The sequence below is a fragment of the Amphimedon queenslandica genome, unplaced genomic scaffold (assembly GCF_000090795.2).
Source record: "Amphimedon queenslandica unplaced genomic scaffold, v1.1 AMPQUscaffold_13072, whole genome shotgun sequence".
NCBI classification, from domain to species: Eukaryota; Metazoa; Porifera; class Demospongiae; order Haplosclerida; family Niphatidae; genus Amphimedon; species Amphimedon queenslandica.
Window position 1 is genome coordinate 28,487 of NW_003546692.1, and position 14,297 is coordinate 42,783.

A 14,297-nucleotide genomic window follows, 5' to 3' on the forward strand; every position below is an offset into this window, starting at 1 on the left:
ATAATGAATGGGTATAAATCTACAGTGTGATATTACACAGCAAATAAGTTATATTCAAACAAATAGGAAAACCATGCATGCATTGCATGGCATAAATGATTGCTGCCTCTCTTCAGCAGAACTACATGTACATGTAGATAACATCATGATACGTATCAGTGTGATATATAATAATTATATAGTTCATGAGACATCCAGATCCCCGTTAACTAGATTAGTGATATTTATTGGGATTAAAAAGTTATTTTCATTCATACCATAATAAATGCTGCAATGAGAGGAAATACTGAGAGTATAGGACAGCAGTGAGACATGCATTAATCCAAAACATGATGCCCATTGATATGATTTGTTTTTATGTAATGAGCTAGTACTGAGACATTCTATAGTGACAGCACTTCATATGACAACAGGGTCTGAGGCTAATCTATTGGTTAGCTCACTAATTCTGCGAAAAAGAGGGGACGGAAGAGAGAAGCAATGCTTATTGCATATTTCACATTAGTCTCGCAGACCTTGCAGGCCCTGCAAGACTAATTTTACATATCTATAATTTTGGCATGTCTATACATCAAAATGTCAAATCATCATCCATACAATCCTCAGCCCTAGAGTTATAAAATCATCAGCAAGGGAAAGTTATGAGACAAACAAGAATGAGCAATTCCACTAATCGCAGTTCAAGTGAAAGATCAATAGTTCTGTGTATACAATGCATAGTAATAGTATACCTTTAGCAAAATTGTTTTTACAATGGTAGCTCAGATAAAATTAAACAATTTTATAGCTGTCATAACTACTACATTGTAGTTCTCTTATACCCGGTATGGCAGGAGAGTTGTATACTATTGTAAAAACAATTTTGCTAAAGATATACTATTACTGTGCATTGTATACACAGAACTATTCAGTGATCTTTCATGTGAACTATAATCAGTGGAATTGCTTGTTCTAGTTGTTTGTTTCATAACTTTCCCTTGCTATCAAGTTGCTGATAAGCTGATGACTTTATAACTCTAGGGCTGAGAATTGTGTGGGTGATGATTTAACCATTTGATGTATAGACATGCCAAAATCATAGATATTATGTGAAATATGCAATAAGCATTGCTTCTCTTCCCCCCCTCTTCTTTTCCCAGAACTGGTGAGCTAACCAATAGACTAGCCTCATACACTGCTGTCATTTAAAGTGCTGTCACATAGAATGTCTCTTGCTACCCAACAACCAATCATATCAGTTGGCGTCGTGTTCTGGATTAATGCACGTCTCACTGCTGTCCTACTCTCAGTATTCCCTCTCATTGCAGCATTTATTATGGTATGAACCACAATAACTTTTTAATCCCAATGAATTAATCTAGTTAATTGGAATCTGGAACAATAAAAATGTTGAAGGATTATTCATGTCAATGTTGACCACACCCAGGAAATCTGTACCTAAATTTTTGTTTTAATAGTAGCTCTGGTTAATTTTTTGTTATAAATCCCCCTCTCCTTCATAAAGTGTACTGGTATTGTATATTCTCCATTTTTCTATACAACTTATTCTCCACTATATATATAGTTTCAGACACTACTAAGTAATGCACATCAAGACCGTATTATCTTATGTACTGATGTAACAGAACTGCAGGGTCAGAATTATACATGATGTACACTATGATGTACATGTGTACATTGTATGTTCCTTTTTTTAACTTATAAAAATTTTATGATCTCTCTCTCTCTCTCTCTAGCATCATCAGTGTCTACTCCTATTACTGGTATATTAAATAATCTATTATTATTTCACCATAACATATCTGGATGGTCTTCTACTCCAATAACGTCTCTCTTCTTAAAGCACCTCTTGCATTGGCTATTCTCAGAGCTTTTTGTCCAGTGTCCAGTAGTGTCCTTTCCAGGGCATCTTTGCTCCCATGGCTGTTTCACAAAGCACTTGTTAAGGAAAGATTGTGCCTGATATAGAGCTCTCCCAGCCTTGCTTACAATTCTGCCAGTAGTAAGGGAAATGGTCTCTGATGAATTGGCAGATCTTGTTCAAAGTAGCCGGCTTGTGTGGGGCACATTCATAGACATGGCTATGAGTGCTATGTCTTGCTGCTACCTTGCATGGCCATTGCAGTAGCATTGCCACCAGCTATGAGTCCACTATTGGAGCCTTCTGAGATAGTCTCATTAATGTGCGATGTCCTACCAGCAGCACAGGAGAGTGCAGCAGTCCTGGATGACAATAATTGATGAAAATAACTACAATAAGGAGAGTAATTTGTATGTGAACCCAAAGAGATGTAACCATTCTGTGTTGATTGGTTGTACAATTGATACATAGGGCAGGCAATGGTTGCTGAATACTGGTTCACAGGAGCTCCAGGAGAAGTAGCTATAGATGTAAATGGTTTCATATACTGGTACGTGGATAGGCTTCCTCTTGAATTGTACTCTAATGGTGTCTGTATCACATTATTAAAATTAGATGAAATCTTGTTGAACTGTAGTTTATGGTCTTCTATGGTGTCTATGGTGACTGCTTGCTTGCTTGATTCACAGTTGACTGATGATGAGGCTACTCCATTAATGGACACAGCATTGGAGCCACACTTGAGGCAAATCTAGAAAATAACACAAGTAACTAAAGTACTAGTAGTTTTATTTTTGTTTTCAAATACAGTATAATGGTATAATCCTTAAGCTTTAGGGTAAAAATCAAACTTTAAGTACTAAAGTAAATTGAAGCATAAATTACACATGTACATGTTATTATATTTATTCCTCATGAAAAATCCAATTTTGATCGGAATTAGCTCAAACTGTCTATGCAAAATAAATACAAGTGTATGTATCAGGGACAAATATAAAACCGGAGAATTCTCTCCGCGCCTTTTCAATTTTGGCAAAATTTGGCCTTTGACCATGTACAGGTACTTTGACCAGATTTTTGAGCAACTTTAAAAATTCATAAAAATTTGATTTTGATTGCAATAATCTCAACTTTTTTTACGTAACCGAAAAATCTCTGGCTACATTTGCTAACATAATTTAGCACACATAATGAAAAATGGACATTAAATTATGTGTGCATGTACACGTTACTTTCTCATCTTCTCTTGTTGGAGGTGGGCTATAGTCTCCTTCAGTTCCTTTTCAGTGTACATCTGAGTATTTCTTATTCAGTTTTCTTGGTTCCAGTACCTTCCTCTTTAAGAGATCAGCACACTCGGCACATTCAATCTTAACAATGGCCATGCAGTTCCTACAGGAGGGTCTCAACATCAAAATAATCTGCTAGTGAGGTTTCTGGAAGTGCTGTCAGAGTTTCTTCCTTAGCAGTTGTGGATACCTACACATGTACATGTACATGTAAATGTACATGTATGGTACATATGTAAAGGAAAAGGGACTATAATACAATACTCTAACTACACAATGTATACAATGCATACATGTTTTTTTAATACGACCTAAGAGGTCTAATGATTGCATCATTTACAATGTATCATGAAATTTTATCAATTTTTTATTTCAATAAATTTGTACACTAAAAATGAACATGCACATCTATTTTACCACAGCAAGTAATACACAGTGTACATGTAAGTTTATACATGTACATTTAATCATTTTAATGATGCCATTAAAAGAGGATTTTCTCATTCCCTCACATTCAGTATTACACCCTCTACCTGTGAGTTCTGTTCTTTATTTCCTTCTTCAATTGAAACCAGTAATGAGGTGGAGGCTGTTGAGGAGTGTCTTTTAATGATAGAGCAGATGTGCATTCTGTCTCTAAAATCTATTAAGATGACGGAGACAAATATTTCATTTGATGGACTTTTAGGAGTATTTGACCAAAATTTCTAGAGTCAAGAGAGAAAGAGAGGGAGATAGAGAGAGAGAAAATGAAGATGATAAAGTGTGGTAAAGCTGAGATACGTACTGTACACTAAATGCAAACCAAAATTTGTAAATTTTAATTACATGTACATGTGCATTATTCTTGCAATAATAATAGATGTATACATGTATAATTATTTAATTACATTGTGTACGTGGTTGTTTTGTGATTCCTCTTTCTTCTCAAAGGATGGCACTTTCTTTCTTAAAGTAGTCAATTCTCTTCTAACACCATACACCTCTTCATATTCCTGGGCTCTGGTCACTTGCCCCTTAATAAATATAATAAATGAATAAAATAAAATATTAATGCAATTTTAATCTTGTACTTGTATTAGACGATCAGTCAAAGCTGCACATTCCTTCTCTAGAGCTAAAATTCATTTTTCCAACTCATAATTGTCATTTTGAAGTCTTTTAAAAATCAAGCAATTATCACATGAAAGTCATGTGATCGAGAGCAAGGTCATGTAACGTGTTTTGCTTACAGTTAATTCCGAGTTTTTTACTTGTTGCCTTTCCCTCCTTTAATTGTACTTTTTCTTCATCCTAGAAATAAAACAAGATGATCTTTCTCTTCCCCTCTCCCTCCCTCCCTCTCTTTCTCCTTCACTCTTTCTTTTTCTCATTACTTTTCAGTTTTTTTGAAGATATTTTAATTCTGAAGGCAGCCTCAAATAGAGCGTCACAGTCTTCCTCCGATACAGACTTCATTTTTTTGAAAATGCAATAGAAATACATGTAAATAAATTATATTGATTCTGACTTAAATTTTCAAGTTAAGGCCATTAAATTTTAAGAAATTTGCAAAATCTGAAAAATACCCAAGGCTGAAACATGGCTAAAAAATTACCTCCAATTGTTATTACATTTTCTGATACACATTGATTGATGTCGACTAATGTCATGTAGAAAGTTTGAGCCAATTGTGAGTTAAATTTTAAAGTTGTGACTATTTTAAGAAATTTGCCAAAATCTGAAAGATGCCCAAGGCTATAATAACCCATGCTTTTTTTCCAAAAAAATGGCAAAAAATCCTCCCCAATTTTTATTAAATTTCTGATACATATTAATGTCCTTATGTTATGTAGAAAGTTTGAGCCATATTTGACTTAAATTTTTTGAGTTATGAACATTTTTAAAACCAACAATTACATGTAACATGTTCATGCTTTAAATTGTCTTCAATATACTACTCAGCCTTTAGGTTTGTTAACATAATAACAACAATGCTGTCATTACTTTGGTCATGTCTTCCATGTGTAACTTCAAGAGTTTCCTTTGACTTTCGCTCCAATAGTGCCAGACCAACACAGAATATTACCTCAATCCCGTCCATCAGGAATACCAGGTATATCTAGTATTTGAAGTGCAGCACACAAAGGAAGAGTGGAGGCAAAGAGAGTCAGGAACCAGGAGCTGGAGTACATAAGAGTATAGAAACCCTAAAATAGAGAAAATAAATAAAATAATAATAAATTAATAATAATAATAAATTAGATGTAATAATATCGACAACATAATACATACATGTAAATTATATTAGTAGTACAATCACTAAAGGGAGGACATGGACATGTACACATATAATTTTAACCAAAACAATATCATTACTTTAATATACTGTACATTCACCATTGTATTATACTAATCCTAATTTAACATGACTGACTAGTGATCTGAAATACATCCAATCTTGGAAATAATTCTTAAAAATATGAAACATGTCACTCAATCATTTTCAATCCTTTTCCTCACCTCAACTGGGTTTTCTGCTGGTAAAACCGGACTGACAGGTTGGCTAGTTGGCTTTTATAGCTCTAGCTCTCAGATTGTGGTAACTCATCATGTGAGGAAGTACACAGAATGCTTCTTCTTCAGGCATCTGTAAAAGAACAAGGAGAGAAAAACAATAATAGAGGGAAAGGAAGGGAGACAGAGATTAAAGATAAAAAAGAGTGAGAGAGAAAAGGAGAGAGAGAAGTGGACATACATGTACATTCATTATTCCAGCAATACACAAACTCGATTGGCAGCAGCCCACCTCTGGGTCATAAACAGAATATACCTAAAATTGACTAGAAAGAAAATGACACTTGTTACAGTATGTATTAGGAATTTGTGGATCATTTTTAGGAAAGTACAGTGACCACTTGGCCTTACTTTAATTTATTATTTTATGTATATATGTATGTTATATAATAATTATATGTTTATTATATGTAGTGTTAGGATTACTTATTAACCTTCCTTCTCTATCTGTCTCTCGTTCAGGGTTGGGGCGAAGTACTTTGTAAAGTACTTAAGTAAAATCCAAGTACATTTACAAAATACTTAAGTATAAGTACAAGTACATGATCGCTTTTGACAAAAGTACTTAAGTATAAGTACAAATACTTGGATATGTACTTAAGTATAAGTGTAAGTACTTTTTAGAGTCGATTTAATTATATTACTATCAATTACTATTACATGTAATGAACATTAATCTTCAAAACATGAGCTCCTGTTCAGTTACAGTTAGAAATAAGTGAAAAGACTGGCCAACTACCCAGCTAAAGACAAAGTAGTGATACTAGAATTTGCACTTGCTTTCTATGATACACTGATATAGTATTGAAAGTACATGTAATCACACTAGCTGTGGTAATAATATACACATTATACAATCTGTGCTTAAAAAGACTTAAAAGTACTTAAAAGACTTATAAGTACATCAAGTACATCAAGTACATAGACTAATACTTAAGTATAAGTACAAGTACATTGGTAAAATTTAAAAAAGACTTAAGTATAAGTACAAGTACCAAAAAATATGTACTTAAGTGCACTTAAGTACAAGTACCAATGTACTTCGCCCCAACCCTGCTCTCGTTACTTTAATAATAATGGTTTAAAAGTGAATTCCAGGTCCTTCTCTTTAAAGAGTGGATGCTCTGGGAATGTTCTAGCAGGATTTCTTTCTAAATATAAGTGTCTCAAAAAGATAATTTTCCTGCAATAAAATATAATAACAGAAATATAAGTGAACCAAATCAATCAAATAATGACTAATTTTACTAGCATAATTAATGTACACTACATGTAACGAAATCTCCTTCTGTTTAATTCCCTTTCTCTCCTCCTCTCTCTCTCCTATTAATCCTCCATTACAATGGTTTCATATTATTATTATTGAAAGGTATTGCACTTTTAGTGTCATGATGCATGGTTTGTGTGCCTACTAGCAGTTGCCAACTAAAGGTCCATTCCTCTCATTGGTCCAGGGATTCCACGCAACACGAGTGAATGAATAAATTTTAAATTCTTTCTTGAGATCTCTTTTTAGTTCTTCATAACATCACTCCAAATCTGAAGGGGAGGGAAAGAAATATAAAAAGTAAAAGTACCGTATAAGTGGTTTTTTTCGAAGGGATTATATTTCGCGAAATCTGCTAAAATTCTAATTCGTGTATTTTAATTTCGCAAATTCTACCACATGTGCCATACGGGTACCGTATTAAATTGATTTTCGCAGATTTTATTTCGCGAATCAGGAGGGAATCTGCAAAATTTGCGAAATTTGCAACCCTCGAAAAAAACCACTTATACGGTATTTTGATGTTTACACAGTGTGCATTAAGCAATGCATTCAAACAATAATTATTGAGGCGAGCCTGAGCGAGCCCCACATAAACGAGAAGAGTATGTAAGTATGTTTGTACACATATGTTATCCCTATTTATCCGTATGAAAAAATTTCTACTTTTTAATAAACTTGATAATTTCATTGAAAACGGGTGTGGCCACAGTGAAATAAAATGGCGGCTCAGTATCAAAACTGGAAATTCTTGCAAGACTGATTTGGCTGTACTTCTGTCCAAATGCAGCAAGGAAGGTTAAGAAAGCAGACATGCATGTTCTTCTTTGATGTAAATTACTCTGATGAATTCGAAGTGAATGTCAATCACAGGCCTCAGCCTGTGAAGTAGAATTAACTTAATGTATGTTAAAGTATGCAAGAAGCCAAAAACTACATTGCTACAGACAGTTGCCTATCTAGCTTTATTATTTGTGCAATGACTGCTTTTAGCTAACTTTAATGCTTGCTAAAGGCTATAAGCAAGGTAGTTTTAATTGTTGCAGAGAATACAAAGGTAGATCATCAAGAACTATGCATCCATGAGCTCTGAGCCTGCTTAGTTGCACCACTCTAATATCTCATGGTTGCACAATAGTGCTTGAGTATTGTACATGTATGTTAGTCTGTCAAGATCTATTGTACATGTATGTACATTGCTTCGCTTGCTTAGGCTCGCCCCTTCAATGTTTTACAATGGTCTAGTTTATAATAATAAAGTGTAAAGTACTCATATACAAGTCTACATGCATGCAGATACCATACTTGTGCATGTACATATGCATAAACTTGCATGCATGTACGTGTACATATTGCATGTACCTACCTACAGTATTAAAATTTAGATGATTACATTAGTTATAACAACCCCATCTTTCTTCCTTCTGTCTTTTTTTAAATTTCCTCACCTCCATCTTCACCTCTTTCTCCCACTGTCTCGATATTTACGTATACATGTACACACATTAATATCATTTAAATGGGATGTCACAGAATTTACCTCTGACCCAGAATCTGAAATAGAGAGTCTATCTTCAGCTGTAACTAAAGGAGTGACCTCAACAGTATTAGCTGATGTAGATCTAACTCAGTGATTTCCCTCTCTCATTTTGAGTCAAAATTTTATCATTTTTCTTGTACTCCTTCGTCTTTTTCTTAAAGACTCCTTTCTTTCTTTTTTCTCTAACTTCTCTCTGCCTCTTTCCTCTCCCTCTTCTCCTCTTGTCTTTAGTCTTTTTTATCTCCTCATCCTTCTTCATCTCTTTGTCTTTCTTGTCCTTTCCCTCCTCCACTCTCTTTCTGCTCCCTACACATGATTTGGTCGGTAAGCCATTAATGTTCTGATACTTCTGATCATAATCAAGAATCAAATTCTAACATCCTATGAACAAAAATACATGTATATACATGTACATGTATATTCAAAATACATAAACAATACATCGCAGCTAATGCAAAATTTAAATCTACTTTTAATTGTATCTCTATAATGTACCTTATATAGACACTGCAGCTGATAAATTGCTAGGGCATGATATTAAAATCCCTTTGATGTTTGATATAAGCCCTGCTCGTGGTTAACAGTTTACATAGCGTAATAGAACAAAGAAATAGACTTAAAAATATAGAACACAGTGATTTGAAAAAAGAACAATAAAAATAAACTTGTCACTTAACGGAAGAAGGACTGCAGTAAGTTTAATGGAGACATGGTAGTGCTGGCCGTTTTGCTTAAGCTACTGACATAGAGTTGGAATCATTGAGCATCTATATGATGCCAGAGAATTTGGCCAGAAGCAGCAGAGGGTCTGGACCAGCTAGACTAAAGCAGTCATGGACCACAAATAATTTATAAACCTGAAGGCTCTACAAAAGGTGCTGGTTGGATCATAGTTGTCATTATCAGTGCATCGTCACCTTACACTCTTTATGGCAATTTAAGTTAATGTTGATACTCCTGCATGGGGGTCTTCTTCGGACTGTCATTACTGTGGAAAGTACGGCCTCATCTTTTTCAGAGCAGCCATCTCCTTGCCTCCTTCTTATCCCACATGGTTGTGGTAGGTAGCATGTGAGTTGATGTGACACCTGTGCATGTGCAGTATGTGAAGTTTGGCTTAGGCAAGGACATAAATTCGCTATAACACCCCCACTTGGGATACGGTATATCACATTTATCAGTACTTTGCAGGGGTGTTATAACATATACATATGTACACCGTACAATGCTATGATGTACATGCATGTGTATCAGTTTTTAAAGACATATACAGTGCACCCTTATATAATGATATACCCTGTCCCTGAGATACAATTGTATGACTAAAATTTATGGCTAATATTAAAATAAAATACCCTATAGCACTTTAACTTCACGGAGCTAAAATTTTTGCAAATTAATAAACATAACTTTTGCAAATTCTCAATGTTAGTGCTACACCTTTAATGGCATTTATTGATATTTTAGCGGATTTTTTATTTTGTGGTTGCATGCTAACCAGCAAGAACAGCGAATTAAAGTTTTGCTACTCGACAATAAAGCGCTAGAGTGGTATTACAATTCTGCGCGCATGGGCTACAGGTACAATTGGGAATAACTCTTAATACATTTTGACAATAGAGTTTACTAAACTAACCTATTCTGCTGATGAACATTTGATTTATGATTTGACTAACTGTCCCCAGCCCGGAGTCCTGGACTACCAGACTACCCTTCTGACAGTCCACTCGGGCCCTGTCGCCGCCCTCTGCTTCCTTTAATTAATGTCTTCAACTTCTTCAAGTACTGATGCAGGGAACTTCTCCGATGATTGGACTACAGTCACCTCTCTTCTTTTTTCACCATAGATACTATGTTTTCACTAAAAACTATCTATCATTAGTGGTGGGCGATATATCGATATTTTATCGATACAAACGATATTTTACGGTATCGATGTATCGATACTCCCGATATGAGCTGATATCGATCGGTATCGTATCGAATCCATTTTGCCAGTATTGCCCACCACTATCTATCGGTAGGGTCTCAAAAGCGGACGGACGGACGGACCCGCCCAGCCCGAAAAGGACGGACGGAAGGACTGATGCGGACCCGACAGGACCATAAATATCCATGTAAAGGACAATCATTCATGGATAGTCTGTCTTTAAGACACTTCTATACTTTGACAATAAATTTATGTACGTATTAACTATGCTAGGACCAATAGAAGAGGTCATGTTAGCGAAAATGTAACTTTATCAATGCAAAATTGCTACTACAGGCTGCATGAAGCATCACAATACTGAACCATCACTTGAATTCTATTTGTTATTCTTAATAGGAGTTCAGTGACACCATTTTAATGATTTTTCTATATTATTTGGTGTAAGTCTAATAATAAACATAGTGAAATTTTATGATTAATTTTTATCAGTGCTATTGCATGCAACACTATACTGAGATACTGATTTCATTTAATTACACAATTAAAATAATAATAGTTCAATATCCTTGAAATCACTGCTCTTTAAAGATAAGGAGACCCTTTGAAATAGTTATATTGAGCTTTAGAATCTAGCCTAAAAAGTAGTTAGACTATCCTACGTAATAAATGTAAAAATTATACAGTTACTTCTAGTATATTTATTTTTGTCATACCTGGGCTAGGAATGCCACACTTTTTTTGCAGATCCTGTTTCAATGCTTGTAAATCATTGTAAAGAGTTGCTCAGCACTAAGCAACTCTGATTGCAACGCTAATAGTTATTGTCTTCCACCTATATAAAAATGATATTCCATTTCAATAGCAAATTGTACCTGAAACTGTGAAGCATGAGAGTCATAAGCCATTGCCTCAAAAATTTTGAAGTTATCTAATAAACAATGTTATGACAGAGCATAACCATTACAATAGAATTTATACTTGGACAACATATCAGAACACTCCATCACAACACAGTATGATGTATAGGCAAACTAAAAGTCAATTAATTTTAACAATAACATATTAGATATGCATAATTTGCACAGATCAGCACCACAGTCAATGGAACTGTCTTGTTTGGGTACAAACTGTTGCAATAATAAACTAAAATTTGTAAGTTTGTACATACCACTTCATAGTATGTTTGTATAGTCTGAAAAGTTAAACTTCTGTGTGTGCACCCCTACCTTTTTTTCAAATACATTGACAGCACACTATTCAATTTGAACAACAAAACATTAATTCAAATAATATTTTGATTCATACCAGCACTTGCTTGTTTTGTCACAGTAAAATATTTTTCAATAGAATCAAAATTAAAAAATTGATTTATGACGCTTAATAACTGATAAAATCCGCTATTAATATTGTAGACACATAAATTTTAAAAAGAACTTACAATTAAAATCTAGTGGCTTCTGAAATGACAAGGCATTACAATGGATTCAACTTCACTTACATTATATATAATCCTAATTTTATAGTGCTAAAATATAGATATTATACGTACAGCTGTGATGAAATAACTTACATAAAAGTATCAGTCAACAGTCTCATCAGGTTGATTTGCAACCAATTTACTAAAGATTGCTGTTGGTAACACACAAAACATAATTATTACTCTGAAAAATTGCAGTTTTTATTTAATAATACTCATCCTATATATATAGTCTACATTGTATTCCTGCTTATATTCACTGTAAATGGTAATTCCTCTTTGAATATATTGATTGAAGATATAGACTTGCACCAAATAATATAGATAAATCATTAAAATGGTTTCACTGAACTCCTATTAAGAATAACAAATAGAATTCAAGTGATGGTTCAGTATTGTGATGCTTCATCCAGCCTGTAGTAGCAATTTGGCATTGATAAAGTTAAATTTTCGCTAACATGACCTCTTCCATTGGCCCTAGCATAGTTAATACGTACATAAATTTATTGTCCAAGTATAGAAGTGTTTTAAAGACAGACTATCCATGAATGATTGTCCTTTACATGGATATTTATGGTCCTGTCGGGTCCGCATCAGTCCGTCCGTCCGTCCTTTTCGGGCTGGGCGGGTCCGTCCGTCCGTCCGCTTTTGAGACCCTACCCTATCTATCATTAGTATGAAATCCTCCGTAGTCTCGCTGCCGGGCTAGCTGGCCACTGGCCAAGCCATGGGTGGGGAATGTTCTAGCACTTCCCTTTTGTTTTGATTAGAAAAAAAAATGTCAGGACAAAGTTAGTTTCTATCTATTTTTTCCCTCTTGGGCTTAATTTCTTTTCCTTCTCTTTACAGGTATTTATACATTCAAAGGTAGGGCTATTCACTCAGCTCCGGTAACTGTAATAGGAGAGTCACTCTATACCTGTGGGCAGGGAACCAACCTGGTATAGATGTACCTCTTGTACACGATTCACCTCAAAAGAGAAAACTGACCTCAACAGTTGAGACATTTTCCTTTTCATCAGCTCGCTGGTCCTCTCACCTAACAAGAGGCACTCCTCCATTAGGAGTCCTTGCTTACTCCTGTACCACCTTTCGTTCTAATATTTATTATTATGCTGGCTGGTGTGGTCATGATGATTGTTTCTACAACAGTTTAAAAAGTGTACTAGATACACTGACCATGAGCTGGACTCAATTGCATCCTGATGATGAGTCCAGGATGAAAAATGGCTATGGTGGAATGCTATCACTGGAATTTGAAGGAACTGACTATCTTTTTATGGCCGGAGGGGTAGGTCCTACACCAACTGTCAAACATCCTCAGTTTCAACTTAAGAGTGGACGTGTTCAAACTAATGAACAATTACTTTATAATCTATCTAATGGTGAGTCTCTTTATGTCATAGTTGATGACATTATTAATTAATCTTTATAAATAACCTGTATGTTACCTCTCACCTCGAGATCAAAGGCCTGAAGCAACATTAGTCAGGTAGAGCTAAGGCGGAGCCTGACTAAAAGCCACTCCCCTGGTTGGCAGAATGCAATACAAACAAATGGAAGAAAAGCATAAAAAAGCAATTGAGCAGTTCTTCTTACATCTAAGCTTAAAGTCAGAGCTGCTACTTCTACTATAGACACCTATGAATCAGTGTGGAGCTTCTTTGCTGCTATAAACAACTTCTTTCCTTCCTATTTTTGGAAGTTTTCCTCCATCTGCATTCCTTCTATGTAGCTTTCTGCCAACCAAGGGGTGTGGTACTTGTGTGGGTGAAGATTTCTACGCGTACATTTAATCATGATTTTAATGGTTTCATACTTTACTTCAAAGGAAGTGTGAATGTATATTATGTATGTGGTTATGTATATTTATTGTATTTTAGGACAATTCACTGTTCCATCTGTCAGTGGACAGTGTTATCCACCAACTAGTTGTTTTACAATCAGCAAAATAAATCAAAATAAAGGAATAATGTTTGGAGGACTAGTAACTGATGATGGCCATGGTATACCTACTAATAATGTGTACATATTTGATGTGACACATAATACAATAGTAAGTTATATTTTTGCCATATACAGTAGATGTTTATCAGCTTTTTATCATTGTTATTATTATTATTACTATTAAAGTTAATGGTACAAAAGCTGGCAAAAAGCCAAAAACATAAACAGATTACACCACACCATCCATTGAAGGAGGAAGGCTGGGGAAGTGGGACAGCCACATCTGGGCATTAAAGCGCCAGATGGTTATTATTATTATTATTATTACCAATATTATTGTTAGTATAGACCAGTTGGTGCTAAGTATATTCATAGAATTTTAAGTATATTCATTGTGACGCCGTAAATAAAGTAAAATTTTCCTTCAGCC

At 34.8% G+C, this 14,297-nt stretch overlaps 2 long non-coding RNA genes across 5 annotated transcripts; both read right to left on the bottom strand.

Annotated features, from left to right (window-relative positions):
- Positions 1 to 1,722: 1,722 nt before the first annotated feature.
- LOC109585396 (uncharacterized) lies at positions 1,723 to 8,705 on the bottom strand. Of its 3 annotated transcripts, none has more exons than XR_002186470.1 (13): positions 8,514 to 8,705; positions 8,340 to 8,445; positions 7,119 to 7,245; positions 5,894 to 6,889; positions 5,653 to 5,779; positions 5,137 to 5,339; positions 4,527 to 4,602; positions 4,383 to 4,443; positions 4,224 to 4,308; positions 4,041 to 4,166; positions 3,684 to 3,857; positions 3,094 to 3,340; positions 1,723 to 2,612 (listed from the first exon to the last, which is right to left on the bottom strand). It is a non-coding gene; the product is annotated as an uncharacterized LOC109585396 (long non-coding RNA). The 3 variants fall into 3 exon arrangements; XR_002186469.1 differs by having other exon boundaries at positions 5,888 to 6,889; XR_002186471.1 differs by lacking the exon at positions 8,340 to 8,445 and having other exon boundaries at positions 5,888 to 6,889.
- Positions 8,706 to 10,905: 2,200 nt separating this feature from the next.
- On the bottom strand, positions 10,906 to 11,794 carry LOC109585393 (uncharacterized). 2 transcript variants are annotated; one of them, XR_002186466.1, is made up of 3 exons: positions 11,316 to 11,794; positions 11,157 to 11,275; positions 10,906 to 11,077 (listed from the first exon to the last, which is right to left on the bottom strand). It is a non-coding gene; the product is annotated as an uncharacterized LOC109585393 (long non-coding RNA). The 2 variants fall into 2 exon arrangements; XR_002186465.1 differs by having other exon boundaries at positions 11,157 to 11,794.
- Between the last annotated feature and the right edge of the window lie 2,503 nt (positions 11,795 to 14,297).